This window comes from Amphiura filiformis, chromosome 12 (genome assembly GCF_039555335.1).
Source record: "Amphiura filiformis chromosome 12, Afil_fr2py, whole genome shotgun sequence".
NCBI lineage: Eukaryota > Metazoa > Echinodermata > Ophiuroidea > Amphilepidida > Amphiuridae > Amphiura > Amphiura filiformis.
This window is the reverse complement of record NC_092639.1, coordinates 20,658,137-20,679,909: the sequence shown is the minus strand read 5'-3', so window position 1 is coordinate 20,679,909 and position 21,773 is coordinate 20,658,137. Positions and strand designations below refer to the sequence as shown.

The following is a 21,773-nucleotide window of genomic DNA, read 5'->3' as shown; positions in this document are numbered from 1 at the left end:
TAGTATTCATCAGTAAAGCATTGTAACAATTCATGCATTTTACATTAACAATTGAATAAAGCGCACACTTGGGATAGTCTACAGGGGCCATCGTGGGCAAGCAAGCTTGACCACATTGCCACACTAAGCGATTTCGACCGCGTACATCATTTCGATTTGCAACTTTTGAAAATGTACCAAATTTCATATACTGGTTTCAATCTTTGTCAATTTAGAGTGTAGGTAGCAAATTTGGTATTAACTATCAAATTGGAGCTAACAAGATCTGCACACAAGCTTATCAATCAAATTGTCATAAAACGATCAGGGTTTTGTGTAGGACAGGTTACATAAGTGCGGATTTTCTGTTTGTGAGCAGTTTAGTTTCTTAGGTGGAGTAAACAACTAATAAATGATCAACAGCACTCACTTCAACCACAGACCACTCCATTACACCACTAATCTCCATTCTCATAACCATTTTTCAATTACATAATCATTACTGTCATCTTTGATATATAATAGTCATAATAATATATTAAATTTCATCAATATACACTTATCATTTTTGATACATACTGTTATGAGAATAAACTGCTGCTTTTATAAAAAAAAAAAGTATTTGATACTTTTACAAAATAAAGTGCACACAGGTCTGACTTTCTGTACAGGTGACTTCATAACGTGATTGTAGTCATAACATCGATAAGAATGTCATGTCTACTACTAGGATCCACAACATGCTCATCTATCAGGGCACAGTTCTTTAACCCCAATACATTTGCACATTCATTGAATGACCTTTGAAAATTTGGGTACACAAACTCAATGCCGAGACTTGAGGTCAAATTTTGCTCTATGATTGTTTAATTGAGGTTATTGAACTATGGCATTGGGATGAGGCCATTGTGGTCCATAGTGCTACAAGTATAGCAGTGTTCAGGCAGGCATGACAATTGAAGGTGTCCATTACTCAAGGTGTCAAAATACCTAACCCTATATATACCAATGTTGCATCCACTCTACAGGCTCAGTCCTTTAACTTCCCAAATCACCCCCCCCCTTGCCACAATGAACTATTCCAGTTGAAATCCATACATCCCCTATGGAAGACATGAGTTTAATCTCCTACACAGGGGATGTATACTGCAAATGGAGCCACCCATTCAGGTAACCCCATTTGAAATGTACACCCCCTCAGGGACTGCCTTTTGAAAATGAGAGAAGAGCTGCAGAATGCTCTTCTGGTCTCCTCAAGAAGAGCTTTAGAAGAGCTGTTTTCACCTGTGGCCATTAAAGCATAAAGAATTTAACGAGTCATCTAGAGGAGCTGTAAATCGTTCTTGCAAATGCAACTTAAGAAGAGCTGTAGAGGAGTGATTGCTCTAACTCCTCTCAAAAGGCAGTCCCTGCCCCTGTGTGGGAGATTATTAACAGATCATGTTTTCCATGGGGTTGGGTGTGCATTTCAACTGGAATAACCCAATACATGCAGCATCCATGGGGGGGGGGGGGAGATATACCAGAAGTGCTAAACAACCAAATCCGGCACAATTCAATTTCAATGAATTCTGTACAAATTTCTGTTGATTTTGACTGCAGTACTGGCATAATAGCGAACTTAATTTAAGGATCTTAGCACTGAAAACATAGGTCAAATTGGCATAATAGCAAACTTAATTTAAGGATCTAAGCACTGAAAACATAGGCCAAATATTTGACCTTGGGTCAAGTATCACAATAGTGGCTAGACAAAGTAATCTCAAATGGAATGAAAATTGTGTCTAAATAAAAAAAAAAAAAAACATAGGCCCCCACTTCAGTGAGCTAATAGTTTCAACTAACCCACAGAGTGTATTATCTCCTACACAGGTGATGTATATTTCAAATGGAGCCACCCATTCAAGTATTCCCCACTTGAAATAACCCCCCCCTTTTTTTGTGCAGAATATCACTTTGAGTGCATCCACATGGTCAGAACCCCCAAATGACACTTTGAATTTTTTAACACCCCTAAGTTTCAGACCAAGTGTGAACACTGCTTATGCAATTAATACATGCAGGTATTTCATACCAGTGCACAATATATGCAAACTCAGTGGGGTAATACCAGGAAGCACTGGTGAATTGGCACTAGAAAATGTTGAGTTATTTCAGTAGCGAGTTATTACGAGTCACACAAGGGACTCATTATGACTCATACACGGGACTCATAATGACTCAACAAACTGTAACTCTACATTTAATCAAACAAGCCATTATTAGCAACACAAGTGACTCAACTATAGTTTGTCTCATCTCAAATTGAGAGTAACGCCATGCTGGATTTTGCAGTGACATATTCGAATTAGTCTGTTTACGTGATTGTGTCACCAGCGTACGGACAAATCGCTCTTCTATGCGTGTGTATACGCACCGCGTGATTATGTTATCGTGCGCAATTCAAATCTGCCACTGCGAAATGGCGTTATTCTAAACTTGAGATGTGACAGACTATAGCCTAATTATATCAGTAATACCAATTGCAATTTTATATCCAATAAAGAATAGAATTAGTCACAAAAAAAAACAAAAAAGCAACTCTTTTAAAAAGCTGTCCAATATAGTCATGCATACAATGTTACCTAGCGTGTAATCCTACACAGTGGGTAAGGGTTAACAGTACATAAGCATGTAAACGATGAACACATGTAGGAAAGCGGCGTAGATGCCCACGGCGTGTCGTAAGCTTGGTCGCGTTCTCATGGTACGGTTGAAATAGTTTCTGAAATAAGAAAAAAAATACCAAATCGGTAAAAACATTAGGATCCCTATCCACTCTATAAACATTACAACTAAAATGATTTTAGACTAAATGTTTGGTACCATAATACCACCCTTTTTTCAAGGCATACCAGTTTAAATACAACATCAGTCAATTGAAATGACAGCACGCCCCGCCCCCAATTTGCAAACGTATACAAAAAGTCCCAAAATATCACGCGAGAGTAGCAAGCAAAAAAAAATGTATACGCTTTTTTGGTCAACAAAGGTCTGAATTTAGGGAAGACACAAAATCGCCCCTCCTTAAAAAAAAAAGTCCACTTTTTCAAAATCAGCACCCCCAAAAAAAATCATGCGCACGGGCCTGATGACAGCTGTTTGTGGGTGTATGGTTTGGATGGTGTTCAGTTGCTATACAAGTGGAGAAAGCATTCAGTGACGATGTACTCCATTGTGCAACATAATGAATCTCAAAATGTAAGAATTTTGAAATACAATATAATAATAATAATAATAAAATGCTAATGATTATTTAAGTTTTATTTTTTTTAATTTAAAGATCTTTTGGTACATTTTAGTGACATGCAGATAAAAAGAAAAGGAAAGTTTTAAACACCAGACAAAGATTCTACAATGCTCGTCAAACTAAACCCTCTCTCCTCCCGATCAATGTTGAATCGTACTTTTTTTGGTCACACAACATTGATTGGTGGAGAAGAGGGGGGGGTTGGGTGTTATGAAAAGATTCAGGCTTGAGACCAAAAAAAAACCCCAACATTTCAACACATAAATAAAACCTCAAAATAAGGCCATAATATAGTGCACATTTTCTGTATTAAAGTGTCTCAATACATTTTAACAAGGGTTGTAGATTAAAAAACACCATGTACTTGTCTATAGTCTGTACACCTTTCTTGAGTCAGTAAAGTAAAATAAACTTTTGTCATTTTCTCAAAAACTTCATTTTTGCAGGAATCTGTTATGCTAGTTGGATTCCTTGCATCATTTCCTTTCTATATATGTATACTTTTATATCATCATTACATTTAGAGATACATAAAAAACAATATCTAAATCACTGACTCGAGGAAGGTATATAAACTATAGTCCATTCGGAACAATCTAAGTTTAGAGCCTTGCAGATATGAAGATGGAAATTTGTTTGGAGTGTAAAACTGATGTTCATACATCCACCAGGCTCTCTAACTTGCTCATCCCTCATGCCACAGTTTGTTAACCTAAATCAGCTTCTACATCCACAGAATGACCTCTTGAGTGTGATGGGTACAAAAACTCAATACTCAACAGCTTGAGGTCAACTCTTGTGCTATAAAGGTTGAATTGAGGTTATTGAACTATGCCACTGGAAATGAGACTAATGGGCTATTCCAGTTTAAATCCATACACCCACTATGGAAGACATGACCTTAATCTCCCACACAGGGGGTGTAGATTTCAAATGGAATCACCCATTCAGGTAACCCTATTTAAAATTCACACTCCCTGTGTGGGGAGATTAAGGTCACGATTTCCATAGGGAGTGTATGATTTCAATCGGAATAGCCCATGGAGGAGCCACTCCTAATGCTAACAGGAAGGGTTACATCAAGCAACTTGAAGAGGACACACATCAAAATGGTGAGATGTCAGGTGCTGCATGTCAGGTTGAATTCTACCAGACCAAACAACAATGGATGCAGCAAATATGCAGCAATGATTTGCTGAATGGAAATTAACTGAATAATTGGACCCAAAATGCATTCCAGAAATTCTACGCTAACAGAACTGTGTAATCTGAATTGAACTTCTGAAGTACTACACAGCTCAAATCATTATTAAGAGGCTTTATCCGATAGACTCAGATGGTAGGTGGAAGATGGGGTCAGCAAAATTTGTTCATATTTTGTCAATCAAACATGTGTCCATGAGTATTTACTGTGGAGGTATTAAAAATTTTTGAGGACCCCCCACTGGGAGATACTGGACCCCCCTTCAAATTGACCCCCATGATTGTCTTCTCAGACACAAAAACTTTGAAATGTGCACTAACTTTTGATTAGAGCCACGTAATAACGGGCATCTGCAGACATTTTATTTATACTTCACAGTAATAATACACATTTTGTCTCGACATAACAATTAAAAATTCTTTGGACAACATTTGGGTTGTTCCATTTTCAGAGAGGGGTGTAATGGCCTTTTCAGCAATTGTGTAAATGTGAAAAATCCTAATTTTGAAGCAAAGTTTGCAAGATGATTGTGAGAGTTCCTCAATATTTTTGTCAAAGTTATTTACTTGTTGGATAAAGTAGATATAGGTTGAACAATTGAGCAAATAAAAATCGTGGAGACTTTTTTTCCGTTTTAAAATGAGCACATCTTACTTTATGCTCTTTTTCAGAAAAGTGCAAAAGTGCAATATTTTCATGCTAAACTCAGGTACGGTGATTTTCTAAGTTTAAAAATGACAATATTTTTCTTTATTTTTAGCTGTATTAAATAAAGCCTAAATTTTCACTTAAGCTTAATTTTGTCTATCTTTACAGGTAAGGTTCAGTTTTTATTAACAAATGTTAGAAAGTGATACTGCTATTTCAACATCGAAACTAGTACTAAAACGGGCTCTGTTAGCAGAGAGAGGGCCTACTTTTCTTGTGAAATCGAATTTGCTTAATGTTACTGGGGAAATTCGCTTAAATATTAGTATAAATGGCCATTGCCATGACAACTGCCTTCTCTTTGAAACCTCCTAATACATGTAGCTTAAAATTAAAGAATCCATGTATATCAATATACTTATAAAGTGTAATACAAACTTTTTTAATGCAACAAATTGCTCAAAATGAAGAAAATGGGTCAATTTGGGGTCAAACTGCCCAAAATTCAAAGATCATAGATTACTGGGGAAATTCGCTTAAATATTAGTATAATTGGGCATTACCATGGCAATTGCCTTCCCTTTGAAATCTCCTAATACATGTAGCTTAAAATTAAAGAATCCATATATCAATAATATACTCATTAAGTGTAATACAAACTTTTTTAATGCAACAAATTGCTCAAAATTTGGGGTCAAACTGCCCAAAATTCAAAGGTCATAGGTCACAGAAAAATGTTGTTGCTGTCATCTGGGATGAGGGAGGCAACAAAAGTTGGTATATTCGGTTTTACCTTGATGATAATGGGGACGAAACGCGGGGGACAAAACCTTCGAGTGGATCACAAGATGAGCGTTGGTACTGATACCGGGGATGAAAGTTTAGCAGCATGGCACTGATGATGATATAGGACACTATCATGCAGCAGTTTGAGATTGTGCCTGTGACACTTATTAGTTTCGTAGCAACATAACAACTAGCCATTTATATTATGTTTTTTTTTTTGTAAATTTTATCTCATATTGTGGAGATGTCCTTAAAAATTTTACTCCCAAATAGCCAGTATCGGGGATAATAAATTTTTTCCCCTCATCTTATTTTAACATACCACTGTCACCGTAGAAGGTCAAGGGTCAATACACATGACTTGGTTGGAGCTCTCCCTACTGACAGTGTAAAAAGATCAGGAAAAGAAAATTTATTATCCCTGATACTGGCTATTCGGGTTAAATGTTTAGGTCATGTTCACATGATGAGGGAATTTGTCGAAAAATGTAACAGGGGAAATTTGCTTTAAAATTAGTATAAATGGCCGTTGCCATGGAAACTGCTTGAATTATCCTAGCTCACAATTAAAGAAGCCTCGTATAATCAGTAATATAAAGTGTAATACAAACTTTTGTAATGCAAGATATTGCTAAAAATGTAAATATAATAAAATCCATTAAACTATCAAAATTGTATAAAAGTCTGCAGTGCAAAAATCTACATTTTTGACTTGATGTAACGTATGTTGTGTGTCTATTTCGTTTTTCCAATTTATATTGTTATGTAAGTTTTATCTAGCTTTTTCTGTAATTTAAATATGAGGTCTATGGGCCTGGTTCAAAATTTGGGTAAAAAAGGTGCATTGGGTCAGAAATGGTCGTAACTCAACACATGAAGATTTGAGACTACTTCTAACTGCATAAATAGATTGATTGACCCAAAACAACATAGACTAGACACCAGAACCTGGTAAAAAGACCAAAAATGACAAAGTTATGGCTAAAAATGTGATTTTCAGGGGAAAATGCGGCCATTTTGGATTTTTGCTGTGCACATTCTTTTTTGAAACCCAGGCTTAACATTTTGTAATTTCATGTTGAGATAGGCTTAGGTCAAAAGAACATACAAAAACCTTATCAAGCAAAACAAAACAAGTCCCATTTATAGCCCACTCCTAGCATTAAGTTCCACCCCCAGGTTATTAGGATTTAGTACTTTGGGGTATGAGGCCCTACAAGGCCTAGTTCCTATAGCTTAAGTACTGATGCATGTGAAATGATTAAAGAATCAGAATAGGAGCTTGTGATTCATAATACCACTAACATGTATGAATACAAGCTTGTGACATGAGGTAGGGGCTCATATTCAAGGAGCATTATCTACTGGCGATTTTACCAATATGCTGTAAAAGAGAAACACCTACCCCTGTATTTGATTTGCATTCTTAAATGTGGTTCTTAACTCCTCAATGCATTAACTGACTATTGGCTCAAGAAAAGGGCTGCTACAGTGAAAAGATCTTATATTTGATGTTGGTGTTGTATACAGCATCATTATACCAATGTCACATATTGGGAAAATCCATGTTTGTGTTCTATGAAAAGTAAAAAAGTCTCCATGATTTTTATTGCATTATATAAATGACCTATGTACAGAGGTTCTCTCCTGTAATGAACAATGTGAGAAAGATTGAGGAACTCCTACAATGACGTCACAAAGTAGAGGGATATTTCACTTTTTTTCAAAAGTTGTAAAATGTGAAATATGGGCCCCCACCCCTGTTCATAAATGGAACATCCCAATATAAACATTTGTTGTTTTATATTTTTTGATAAAGACAAAGGATGAAAGAAGGTGTGTAGAAAAATTTACTTTCATAGATGCTTGTCTTAGGTGCCAAAAATGTGTTCAAAAATGGCATAAAACTGCATTTTACAAGTCAGGGAAATACGTGTTAGGGGGCATATTTTAGGGGGCCCCATATTTCCCAGGAGGGGGAATAGCAGATTTTTTTAAACTGATTATTATGAACACTTATCCAAACTTATTAAATTGCCAAAATATGGTTGAAATTTGCTGACCCCCATCTTCCACCTTTTTCCCATGGCATCAGTATTTCTCAGAAAATCTCTCTTAAGTGTTATAGTAAAATGCCAAATTCCTTTTAGATGTAGTCCTTGTGCAATCACTATGGACCACAATGGCCTCATCTCAGTGGCGTAGTCCAATAACCTTAATTAAACAATCATAGTGCAAAAATTGACCTCAAGTTGCAAAGTATGAATTATTTGTATCCAAAGTTTCAAAGGTCATCCAATGAATGTACAAATGTATTGGGGTTAAAGAACTGCACCCTGATAGATGAGCATGTTGTGGATCCTAGTGAATGTCAAGTCTGTGTATCTGACCTTGTTTAATAATAATATGCCCTTGAGGCTCAGTAGTGCGTCTTGTTTGAAAAGGATCAGGCGATTTACAATGTACATTTTGGTGGAACCTGATTTTTGCTTTCTGATATCCATAATGAACTGAACTCCCAAAGTACTAGCTCACCTTGGTCTGGGGCGGACATTTTAAAAATTAATTTAGAAGAGCAGCAACGACACCACCTGCATTACATTCCAGATGTTAAATCTACATCATATGCAAAATTTGAGGAAAATTGAACAAGGCCATTTTATTTTAGGGCCATTTGTCTATAACTGGTCTTTACATGTAGCCCATGGAGAGAGTGCCCGTAGAGGGTGCTATAACCCCCATTTTAGGAACAAAAATGTGATTTAATAAAAACTGCCCGTGCTTGAATTTTCTAAAATTTTCAGAGTATGTAGTATGAACATGTAGAAACAAGTAGTTGCCCTACCTGCTCTTCTCCAAGAAAATAAAAAGTCCTATACCTCAATGATAATGAAACCTAGGCCAGCTCAACAAATAATTATGTATAGTAAAATGCAAATTCCTTTCACTTTATTCAAAATAATACGCCCCAGACGCTTATGAAGCACGCAAATTTTGATACAGATTTGGCGCTTTATTTACAACAGTGTACATTTTGGTGGATCCGGATATTTTATCTTTCTGATGCGCATAATTCATGGGGTATAAAATAAAATGAATATGCCAATTTAAGGGGCTACTACACCCCTCGATAAATTTGTGTCTATTTTTTCATTTTTCTCAAAAACTAATAACACAGTGGTAACAAAAGTTGCATATATTATAGGGGCAAGGAATCCAATTACTACACTGGAATTTCAGTGACCCAAGACAAGCGGTTCGTTATTTATGATAAGAAATAAGGTACCGCTTGGATGTACCTCATTTCCTATCATATATACTGAACCGCTTGTCTTGAGTCACAGACATTTCAGTGTAGTAATTGGATTCCTTGCCCCAATAATATCCATAACTTTTGTTACCAGTGTGTTATTATTTTTTGAGAAAAATTCAAAAATAGTCACAAATTTACCAAAGAGGTGTAGTACCCCCTTAATGATGTAAATTCAACAAGGAGATCAAATGAAGGTACAGTTCCATTCCCATTAATCCCAAGTTAAAGAATATCAACATAAGCATATATATATGTAGCTGAATAGTGACATAGCCCTCCAAATGGAAATACACAAAGCTTGATGAAGCAATGTTTACATCATAAAAGCGCTTTGGTGAATTAAACAATCACTTATTCAAATGAAACTCTTTAGTTTCATTAAACAAAGCAATTTTAATCTCCGTTGAACAAAGAGATGTGCGTTCAGATTAGGAAAATCTCAATTTTAATCTTTGTCAAATGAAGCAATTTTCCTAGTGAGAACGGTATTGAAGAAAGGCAACACTGACACCACGGTAATAGTGATAAATAGTATAGCATGAAGAAGCCACAGTGGTCCAGCATGATCCTGGCAAAATGTAGGTGAAACTTAAGTCTAAATCTACAAGCAGTATCCCACCTAAAATGGTGTTAATGACTTACACCCATTCCGGTCCTGGTCTTGCAGGGCCTTGATCATGAGTGTCCATACCCCAACCACTAGGCCTAGTGTGTCAACCAAGAAACAAACAAACAAAAAGTACAAACCTGTCGATATCTGTCAACTCAATTTTGTGTTTAATCAAATTCAATCACTTCTCACGTCCCTTCCTAATTCAGATTTTCTTCCACATATTTGCTTTCAAGCAAAACAATGGATTTTGCTATGCTCCTCCGTGTAATAAAGGTCTCCCCCTTTACCCCATCAAAACGCAGATTTTGGTATCAGGTGAAAGCTCATATATTTCACAAAATGCAGATTTTGGTATCAGTTGAAAGCTCATATGTTTCTCACAACCCCAGTGAAATTTTATGCCTGGAATATGTTTAGTTTACGGGGTATGAACAAAAAGTGGTAGTTTGGGGGTTACTACCCAAGAGTGTTGTATACTGTTCTATGTGCCACTGCCACTAGAATACACATTTTTGCTTCTAGAATCGAAATCGCTGTATCAATTTCAATCACAACATGGAATATGCAGGGACTAGATTTTGACGAGAATCACTGAATCAATTATCGTAATTATTCTCGTAAGATTCGGTTGTGAGAATCAACTTCTCTCATTGTATCATACAGTAAGTGCAGTGACTATGATGGATTTTGATTCTCGCAAACCAAGACGGAATCTAGGCCCTGATACGAATGTTTGAGTGATGGGCCTAATGTGAGGTACAAACACGTAATGTGTTACGATCAGAAAACAGTCTCGTCATGCACCTGCGAGGTCTGTAATTCTTTGATTTGACTAAAATCTTAGCCTTTTTCTAAAAGCATAAAATTTATCCCAATTTCAAGAATATTTTGTAAATTTGGATGTCATTATTCATGTTTTCGTATCTAGATGCATATGTTTTATTGAATGCAAGTGACAAGTGATTGAACTTTTGTCTTCAGACATACACTTTCTTTTTATTTGTTTATTATTACATGTAGGCCTATATCATTATCAGTTTGGCAGAATGTCAAATAGCAATTTGTCTCTTTATTAAAGCATGTTACACATGAATTTAATGGTTTATGGAATGATGTGGGCCGTAGTGGTCAACAACAACCTGTAAAGTGTGCTGAGGCTTGTGGATCAACGTCTAGGTGTTGTGCCTCTGCGTAGTGCACTATAAATCACAGCGCTGATCACTGCACTGATTCTCTCAAACTAAATTACTGCAGGATCACACAGTAGAGGGCAGCATACCAATAATTGATATGGTGATTCAGAGTTTCAGAGTTAATTGGCAAAGTCTGAAATTAATTGGCAACCTCTGTAGATTAAATTCAGACTTCCGCTCTCCCCATGGTTCATTTAGAATTGGGTAAATGAATCATGAAAGTAATCCTTCCTTCGGAGGAGACGTTAAGCTGTCGGTCCCGTGTGCAGAGTGCCATACCTGTACAAATATCTCGCAGCCAGTTTCGAAAAGAGTAGGGTGATAAACCTCTGACTGTTCCCAACCCGTCCCGGTGTTCAAATGGACCCCAATGGAAATAAGCTTCAATAGAAGCTTTCTTGGGTTATTCAGGGTTGTCAAAACCCGAACAAATCAAATCAAATCAAGTGATAAGTGAGCTTAACAGGGCAGCATATGGCCTATTTAATGGTACAGTGCCATGCCGGCTGATTCCTGTTCTATAACACAAGAGAAATCATGTGTTAACATGAATTTACCAAAGAGACAAATAGATACTGTGCATTCTTTCAAACTCATAATAACGGTATGATAAGTTAACTCCATTATGCAAAACTTGTGTCTAAGATAAGTTACAAAAAGGGAATAATCAGTAATCTTACCCTCTTCCACGCATCCATCTTCTGAACTGAGTTCCAAATGTATTGACATGACGAGCTGTAAAGTGTAAAAAGAGTAAATAAAGGTAAATATTTATCAATGCTGAACTGGAAAACTATGATTGTACTTTATAAAATTTTTAAATAAGGCAAATACGGTAAAATAATGATTTGTATAGTTTTTTAGGCTTGTTTTTGGAATGCAGAATGAATCTGGGAGGTAAATAACAAGTGAATGTCCAAGCAGTTGAAAAGATCTCAAGTGCTATTTACCTGCCTCGAATGAATTAGAACCAAGAAAAACATTTTGCAAGTTTTATACCAAAAATATGAAAATTCAAACATGAGGGGAGGAAGTGACCAAAAATTTTCTAATTTTTAGGTCAGTTGGAAAAGAACGATACAACTCTTTTTTAATATTAAAAAAAAGTTGTATTTTCCAACTATCAACAATGCACATACAGAGAGTTCTAAAAGATGTCAAAACTTCACACTTTGCCCCATACAATTACATATTATTATCAACAAACTCACAATTGAAATTCCTCTCTCATTTCACAATATGATCCAAGGAATTTCACCAATGTGATAATATTTTAGAATAGACAAGTACAAATCTCTGCTTTGATTAGACTACCACCAATTCCAGAAAAATAATTTGTTAAATATTAACATGGGACTTGACTTTTAATGCTAGTTAGTTCCAACTAAAGGATTAAGATTGAGCTGTTTTATTTGACAGAACAGATTTTTTAAAATTAGAATTACAAATAACGTTTGGACTTGTAATGACTAATTTGCAATTTATTCAAAGAAGATAATCTTTATTTTTTCAGCCCCCCCCACCAAAAAAAAAATATACTGTATTTATCTGGAATCGGATCTGGAACCCCAGGTCTAATTACATGTGTCCACTTACTTAATTCATGACCAGCTTGGTAAGCTTGCACCATAGGCTCCTTCTCCTCGTCGGAATCAATCTGTAACGTAAGATCTCTGGACGGGGGCGCCATTGCTGCTGAGCTAGGAGGTGGTCTGCTTTCGTGTGCGCGTATCTGATCCTGGGCTCGAATTAGAGAGTCCTACGTGCTGTCTTCTTTCATATTCCGATTGTAAGGCAGCCTAGAATGATAGAGGATGGTGGGTTAGTACAGTGACTATGGACCACAATAGCCTCATCCCAATGGCATAGTCCAATAACCTCAATCACATAAACATAGTGCAAAATTTGACCTCAAGTTGCAGAGTATGAGTTTTTGTACCCAAATCTTCAAAGGTCATTCAATGAATGTACAAATGTATTGGGGTTTAAGAACTGTGCCCCTGATAGATGAGCACGTTGTGGATCCTCGTGAGTGCAGGTTGGAAGAGCATTAGTGATATCACAGAGAATGAGGGATAAAATAAATTGAGCATGTTTTTGTACTCTTTGGCTCCAAAATGAAAAGCCCAATACATGATCCATGAAAAGCCAAGTGGAATGCACAGGTTTAAATATGCATAATGTTAGGTATTTCGTATTATGAAAGAATGTTTTGCATGCATTATATTTTGTTCCAGCATTTTCAACCAATGCCAGTTGATTTAAAAAATTGGCTTTTCATGATGTCTACTTTTAGCATTTCCAAATTTTGCACCGACATGTAGAGGGCATGAAGTATAATTATCATGGAAATGTATGTTGCCTGAAAATTATCACTTTTATTCACAAATAAGATGACCAACGCTTATAGCCGGTAGGCCTATATGACACAAAATAACTATCAATTTTATACTGATACAAACAGTACACATTCAAAAGCCACAAATTTGAGTTCATAGCATGACTATTTACAAAAACACATCCATAAAAGCACTCCAATAGAGAACATACAAAAATATGCAAATTCTTGATATATTTGGCTATTCCAGTTGAAATCAATATAATATGGAGGACATGACCTTAATCTTCCACACAGGGAGTGTGAATGTCAAATGGGGTTACATGAATAGGTGACTCTATCTAAAATTCACACTCCCTGTGTGGGAGATTACAGTCATGTCTTCCACAGGGGTGTATGGACTTCAACTGGAATAACTCATTAGCCTATATTTTGCTATGGTGAAACCGTGGTAAATGATGTAAATTGGCTGCTCAGTGCCAGACAGAAGTGGGTAAGTCAAGTGCAATAGCTGCCCTGTGAACATTTGGAAATTTACACACAGTATATTGTACTCGGCTACACATGGCAGCTATTGCACTTTATACACAGTTCTGGCACTGAGCAATCAAAATGTTTGGTGTAACTCTGTAGGCAAATTAGTATAATGTATCAGTGATATGGTGTATTTGATGTGATTTTAAGTGCTTCTTTAATTGTCAGGTGGATTGTCTTAAAAGTACTAATGAATTGGTCTGCATATAACATGGGTATGTGGTGCCATTTACAGATGGGAGAATGGACTGATGTTAGCAATTAGTTGTTTTATATGACATAAATCATACTTTGAAATGAAAGATGTTAATTACAAGACGAAATGGTTAAATGTTAGCTAAGGCGACAACCTCCCCCTGTTTTATGGGCAGATGGACTTTTCAAGCTTGAAAATTTGGCAATGGTACAGATTTCGGTTGTCTGACGATTTCATAATGATATGTATATCAATATTGCACTAAAAGTATTATTTTAATGAAGATAGCTGAAGATTTTTCTTTCTTCCCTTATGGACTTGACCAGCCCACACACAATGTTCTATGTTGTCACTAACATGCACACAATCACTACATGGGTAACAAATAAAACCAAAATGCATACATAAGCTAGCATATATTAAGACAAACATTTAAACAAACATCTTTCCATGCCTTCGTTGAATCATATGAAGCCTCTGCATTCTCATTCCTGTGAGATGATATCATTGGGACACCGATAATCTTTGTTCATTAGATCAAGTACAGTACTAGCATTATGCATGTCTACCTACTATAATAATCCAAACACCAAACACATTCATAACATTCCAAAATCAAATATTTGAAGAAATTATATATAGTCTAAATAAAAGTAAATAATCATGTTTTTGCATTGGTAAAAAACTTTCTCTCTGAGAAGATCTGAAAATTGGGTATACAGATGCACTAGCATGTTTTTGATTAATGCAAAGTTTTCTGATGAGTAGGACCTGTGAGAAAGAAATCAAAATTGTTGGTCTGATATAACCAAAATTGGTCAAGCTTGACCAAAGAATATCTGATAGACTGAAAATTTTGGAAACGATGGTTCAGTGGTATTTTAAATTAGTATGGTGGGTAAGTGAACTTTCCACCACCAAGTCAACAGGCATATGTTTAACATCATCAAAATGCATCTAGATACACCACAATTTCTAGAAACATCACCAATGCATCTAAATCCAACCAATTAGAAACAAAGTAACAAAACAACTAAAGTATTTGAATAAATTTTGTATAACTTCCAATAACCATGCAACAAAACAACTTGTTAACTTAACTTGCATTTGAGAAAGAAATAGAAAAAACAGAAAACAATGAATAAAATGTGAGCTAGCACACCATTGTCACCATGGAAAGCGGCTGCCACGAGTTAGCAAAGTCGTTAACCTCCCAGTATACTAGTGCAAGTTGAACGTTAAACTGATGAGCAGCCGGGATGAATGGGTGCATGGATGGAGCAAAGCGAGTGAGTGATGGTAAGCTTGCACTAGCATACTAGAGATGTATATCGACAGTATGCTAGTGCACGCCATGTTAAGCTGGCACTAGCATACTATACTATGATCAGTTTGTAATAGGCGAGAATTATTCAGATTTTACTGCTTGCATCAATTAAGTCCCGACTTACGCCTGAGTAGATTCAGAAAAGTGTGCATCAGTCATGTAATTCACTGTCATAGTGCACGATAGAATATGACCGTTGCTAGGTCAACTGGATCACGCTTTCTTTGTTACGAACCACTGATCGAAATGATCACAACACAAAGCCTATGGCATATCAAAATTCGGAACAGGTGTATGAGCCCAAGCTTGGAGCAGTAACCAATGGTTACTAACGTGCACTACGACAGCGAATACACAAGGTGCAGTTTGTATAAGTGCTGCACTCAGCTGTGCATACGCCATTCTGTATCAATCCACGATGAGTCCCGCCTATTACGAGCTGATCATAGTATAGGGATGTAATCAACAGTGTGCTAGTGCAAGCCAAACATTTAAAGCCACAGCCTTTGTTAACAACATGATGGTTACATTGAGTGCATTTTTCAAAACATTTATGCAATGTCTCTGAATTAATTGTGATGTGTTCTGTCAAAATATGTTGGAACTGACTGAGCTTTAGGGGTCCAAAGTCTGATTGAAAACTAAGATAAAGCTGACAGGTTTAAAGTTGTCTTGAAATAAGCTCCCAAAATAATAGTCTACTTTCTTTGAAATTAAACAATTAAACTATATAATATTTTGTTGATAAGGCAAAAAAAAAGTTAGAAAAATTTAGTGAAAAAATCCAGAAAAATCGCTAATGCTTGACTAAAATGTCAAAATCTTCAATCCGATTTGTTGCTGAACCAATAGGCAATATAGCCAACAATGTGTTTTGCTCTCTTTTACAGTTTAAAAAACAAAATGACCTCTCATTGGTTTAAAATGGTTGCATTGGTATACCAAAGAGGGAGGGAGGGGGCTTTCACGGACTGCCCGACTCTTATCCAAAATGTCCATGTAAGGGCAACACAACATTTCTTTGGCTTCATATATGTGACCTGCTCTGACGAAACCCGCCAAAAGTCGCACTCAGCCATTTTGAGATACGGCAAGTCAAAGTTGGGAAAGGGGTGAAAAATCTTACAGATTTTGTTTTTAAGTTTTATTCTTTTTGATTCCTTAATATGTTTACTTTAACATACCATTGAAAACAAAATATTCTTTTACATCTAAAGCACCCAAATCTAGCATTTTCTGAGCCCAAGCAATGCCGTAAACATGTCATTTGACAACTTTAAAGCCATTTGTCTTGCATTTGCCTTTTCTTTATGTTTCGCTTCCCCCCTTCCTGTTGAAAGGTCGTAAAATGAGGACCACATGTCCCAGAAACATAATTTTGGTATCAAATGAAAGCTGAAGGCCGATACTAAATGATGACATCAAAAACTTAATTTTCAAAATTAGTGACTTATGTCTGGTTTTGTGGGAGCAGGTCACATATTAACTTTTATCAAATTTATGCCAAGTTCCAACTGATTTTAAAAGGACACATTTCACAATTATGTGCGGTGCTGACTGATAGTAAATGGGTCACATGACAATTGATCACATGACAAATGATCACATGACAGATGATATATGTACATGTCCCACCCACCTCCCTAGGTTGCTTTGCTTGTCCCAGGTCAAGGGTCACTGGACCAATCTAAATATAGAAAACAGGGAGACAGGTGGGACACTTTTTAAGTGATAATAGTACAATTTGCATAAAATTTGCATATCACAATGATGTCATAATCATAGACAGACCATTCGCCAACAGGCAAAGTCCCTATGCTTTGTATGCTGAGAATTCTTGTATATTCATGAGCATGATCAGGGCTGATCGTTCGTTCAACTATGTCTAATAATCAGGCACGTATTGGGGGCCTTAGTGTTACATGATAGAGCATTGTGTTCCTTCATGTTTACACTAAAGACCAAAAAAATTTGTATGTCGCATTTCGTTGAACGACTTGACCACATTAACAGATGTTGAAGGAACTTTGCCAGTTGGTGAATGGAGCGTATAAAGTCCATGGCCATAACATTGATTTAGCACAAGCACAAAGAGTGTAAATGTAGAAAAACCTAATTCATTTTAAAAAGGTCTTCATTAATCACAAGTATTATCAAATTTTTATGATAAACTTATTGTTCAGACACATTGTATCAAGACTTTAATCTGCTGTAATCCTCTTGTAAGAACAATAGTCTGTTCCAAAAATAATTCACAGATGAAATACCGGAAAAACTTGATAGTTAGCATATGTACTTCCTATAGCGCTTTTGAAAACATGAAATTGTACCAAAGTCCAGCGCTTTACCAACTGAGCTGATGGGTTGAGACACACATTTGCAGGTTTACTTGTTCGTATATAACTATGTGTATCGATGATTTGCTCGAAACCATTTATACTTTTGTGTATAAGGCTCTTCATGTTTGCATGTTTTAAAAGCACTCAATAGTAAGCACATATGCTAACTATCAAGTTTTACGGTACTTTGATAAGGTTGAAGCTAAAACATTATTTATCTGGGGTTGTTACACATTTGGTAACAGTGGAAACAGAATTAAGATGCTCATCATTTTCTTCAGCAAACAGTTTTAATGATCACAATAATTTGCACCAAATGTGAGCTCAAATATAGGGCAGTGATCAATTTGAAAATTGACTGTAAAAATGTATGAGAGATCTGAGCCACAATCCTAATAATTAATCACTTTAAAAAAACAGAAAAAGAGCAATTTGGCGATACATCAATATTTAGTTAATACTTACTTCTAATTTGGCAAATTCATTTGCAATAGCAGCTCGGGCTTGTTCTGATTCTTCCAGTCTGAAAGAATAAGAATAATTACATTTAGTCACGTCATGAGCTGAAAGTGAAATTGCACATCTGCATATTACCTCATCTTTGTTTTAAATGGTGCAACTTGATTGACAGCCTCATCCACTATTTTTCTTCATCAAAACTGAGATTTTGGTATCAGAAGAAAGCTCATATTTTTCTCATTATCCGAGTAATATTCAACGCCTGAGATACATTTTATTTACATGGTGTGAAGTTCCTGTGAACAAAAATGTGGTGAATTGTGGTAACCACATCGGAAGTGTATGTACTATCATTTTTTGTTTCTCATATCAAAACCACTGGAGCAATCAAGCATGAGAATGGCTTTTTTGAAAACTGTCTGAAAAAGTGTGAATTTGGCCTTCAAAGGCCCAAAATAGGCTAAAAATGCATAAATTTGGACAACAAAAATTCCTGAATTCGGCAAAAGCCTGAAAATTCTCTTGCCTGATGCAACTCAAATTTCGACACATATTGTTTCAATGGTAGGCCTCAATGCAAGACAGAAAATTTGCAGGTCCACAGAATGCTAAAAAAAAAACCAATTTGTTTGGGCAACAATAATATTGATCAACAAGAGTTTGGGAAAACTAATGCTGATTTCATAATTTCTGCTTTGAGTGACGTGACACTTCACTATACTGCTTGCACTTGTCTGCAAGCAGAGCGGCACACTGCTGAGCGGCAGCCGCATGACTCTGAAAGCAACTTTTGCCGCTCAGCACCGCTCCAAAATCGTTTATTGTTCTTATACGTCAGAGTGGCATCACTGGAAGTTGTACTGCCGCCGTGGCAAAGCGGTGGAGTGATCGATATATATCGGCTTGCCGCTGGTCACCGCTAGTGTTTCTGGTGCAACTGCGCAGTAAAGTAAAATCATCTCCAGAGCAGCAAAGTATGAAACCAGTATAAATAACATAGACTTACTTTCTGGCTAGGTTGTGTAGCTCTATGTTAGACATACTTCCCGAGGGTGGTGCAGGAGGAATGAGTTGTAACGGAGCTGCGGCTTGCTGCATGTGACTCATCTCTGCAACAATAGGCTCCTCTGATACCTACACACAAAATGAACCCATCAACAGAATTATGTATCAACTATTGTAGCAAACTGTAATGGCTCATGTCCTTGCACATGATCGTCATTGGCAGGGACAGACTTAGGTTACAGTTTTGAAATGGCAAATCTAGTGGCCCTGCAATAAATTTACTGGCCCAGCTTTTTCAATATCATGTTCTACTGCAAAAGAAAAACCCAACTTTTTTGTCGGTGCTTTTGGGGAAAAATCTATATCAATTTTTAATCATTTGTCATCATACAATGCATGTGTATCATATCGCAATTATCAAAAAATCAAAATTATTTGATATTCCTCGTTTTCAAAATGCAATTCGATATATCTGATGTGCTCTAACAAAAATATGTGGAAACATCACTATCTGACCCCTTAAAGTCAAGCAAACCTTAACATTTTAATTTGTTTTGTACTGAATGTACTCAATGTAGAGAGTGTAGTCACTAACACAAGTTCAGTCAGTCCTGCCTTTTTTAGTTCCAAAAGTTTCAAACTAGGCGGTATTTGCAGTATCGCTATCATCATCATCAGATATAATGTAGCGCATGGAAGAGCTAAGTAGTACATAGGCCTACTATATACCATCGTAAAAAGCGGTCGTATATTTCCAACTTGCTAGCAACGCAAGAATAAGAATATATATACTAAAAATATTATACAAAAAAAAATCATTGAATAAAGATATAAATTTCAAGTGACAGGCAGATCAAAAAACTGTGTAAATATGACCATCACTGATATCTTGTCTCGTAAGTGTTATATCAGGCTCAAAAATCTAGTGGCCCGCCGGGCCAGCATTGTTGGAAGTTTACTGGCCCGACGCAAAATCCACTGGCCCCGGGCCACCGGGCCACTGCTTAAATCCGTCCCTGGTCATTGGGCTATTCCATTTAAAGTCCACACTTCCCTTGTGGAAGATTTTGGAAATATCTGCTACAGGGGGAGCATGAATTTCAAATGGAATGAACACATTAGCAGCTGCATTTGAATTTCATACACCCTGAGAAAGATTCAACCTCAATCTTCCACTGAGGGAGAGTGAGTTTCAAATGGAGCTGCTAACATGTTTATTCCATTTGAAATTCATACTCCCCCTGTGGAAGATATATTCAAATTCTTCCACATGGGTAGTGTGCATTTTAAATGGAATAGCACAATTTACACAGCCAGAGCTGTATTGACTGCCTAGAATTAGGCTTCAAGTTTGCCTACCTCTTAAACAAGTGCTGTAATCAAGACCGGCCTATGTGAGACTAAGACCAGGCAGTTCGAGGCCGACTGGTCTGAGACATAAACTGGACTTGAAAGGAGCGTCCACAAAAGAATGACAACTATCTAAGCGACTGGTGAACAATATAATCTTTTTGTAAACAAAATATACATGGAAATAAAATATGCATGAAATTAAAATCAAAAATAATTATTTTCAACACATGTTCGAAATAATATAATTGCATTTTGTGAGTTAATACTTGGTAGTTGCTACTTTTTGAGTGTATATTTTTGCAGTAAACAAAGGTTATTTCGGAAAACTATTAAACAAGTTGTGAAGATGCTGTTTGCAATATTTATAATGTTGAGGAAAATGAAACAACAAATAACAAATTTTTCATGAAATAAATGAGTATTTTGATTGGAATTTACTGCAGAAAATTAAAAATCATCAATTGCAAGTGAAAGTTTGGGATGCCAGATGACAACTCAGAATGGTGCGATTTTGCCACTCTTCATCCAGTCTTGGCCCAAGACTTTAGGACCAGGAAGACGAGACCAATAGGTCCAAGACCTAGACTAAGTCCAAATTGGCAGACTGCTGAAGAGCCGTACCCAATGCTATAGTAAGATTGAGTGAAGACTGAATACATGTTGTACACATCAGTTTGTCAGGCAGGGTCACTCCACAGAAAACACTTTCGGCAAACGGTCGCAAAGGAATAATCCAAACTAAACACTGAATTACGACACTGGTCCTTATTTTGTACACATTTCAGTAAGTAAATTTTGTCGGCCATTAGGCTAACTTACCATGAGTTGATTCTGGTGCGTCCTTGCCTTTTCACTTTCTTCAATCTGCCTCATGAGGGCTCCCTTGTCAGCTTCCAGCTGCCTGGCTTGTTTCTCTGCGTGTCTTAGACTACGCGAGGAATTGTTGAGTTGGACGGCCATGTTGTTTTTCTCCTCAACCACACTAGCAATTTGCATGGTCAAGTCTTGGCACCTATAGTGAGAGAAGCAAATTGATTCAAATTGTGGTGTGCAACAACATTAAAGCCAGGTGGTGTGTGGTACAAATTTACTAAATTCAAGAATTTTCCAGTGCAATTGAATGGGATTATTTTGAAATAAGTTGGAACAAGTCAACAGCTCAGTGCCAGAAGTGGATATATGCCTGGTTGAGCACCC

At 36.6% G+C, this 21,773-nt stretch overlaps 1 pseudogene; it reads right to left on the bottom strand.

Annotated features, from left to right (window-relative positions):
* Nucleotides 1-587: 587 nt before the first annotated feature.
* Nucleotides 588-21,773, bottom strand: part of LOC140165928 (uncharacterized) — a 63,879-nt pseudogene continuing 42,693 nt past the window's right edge.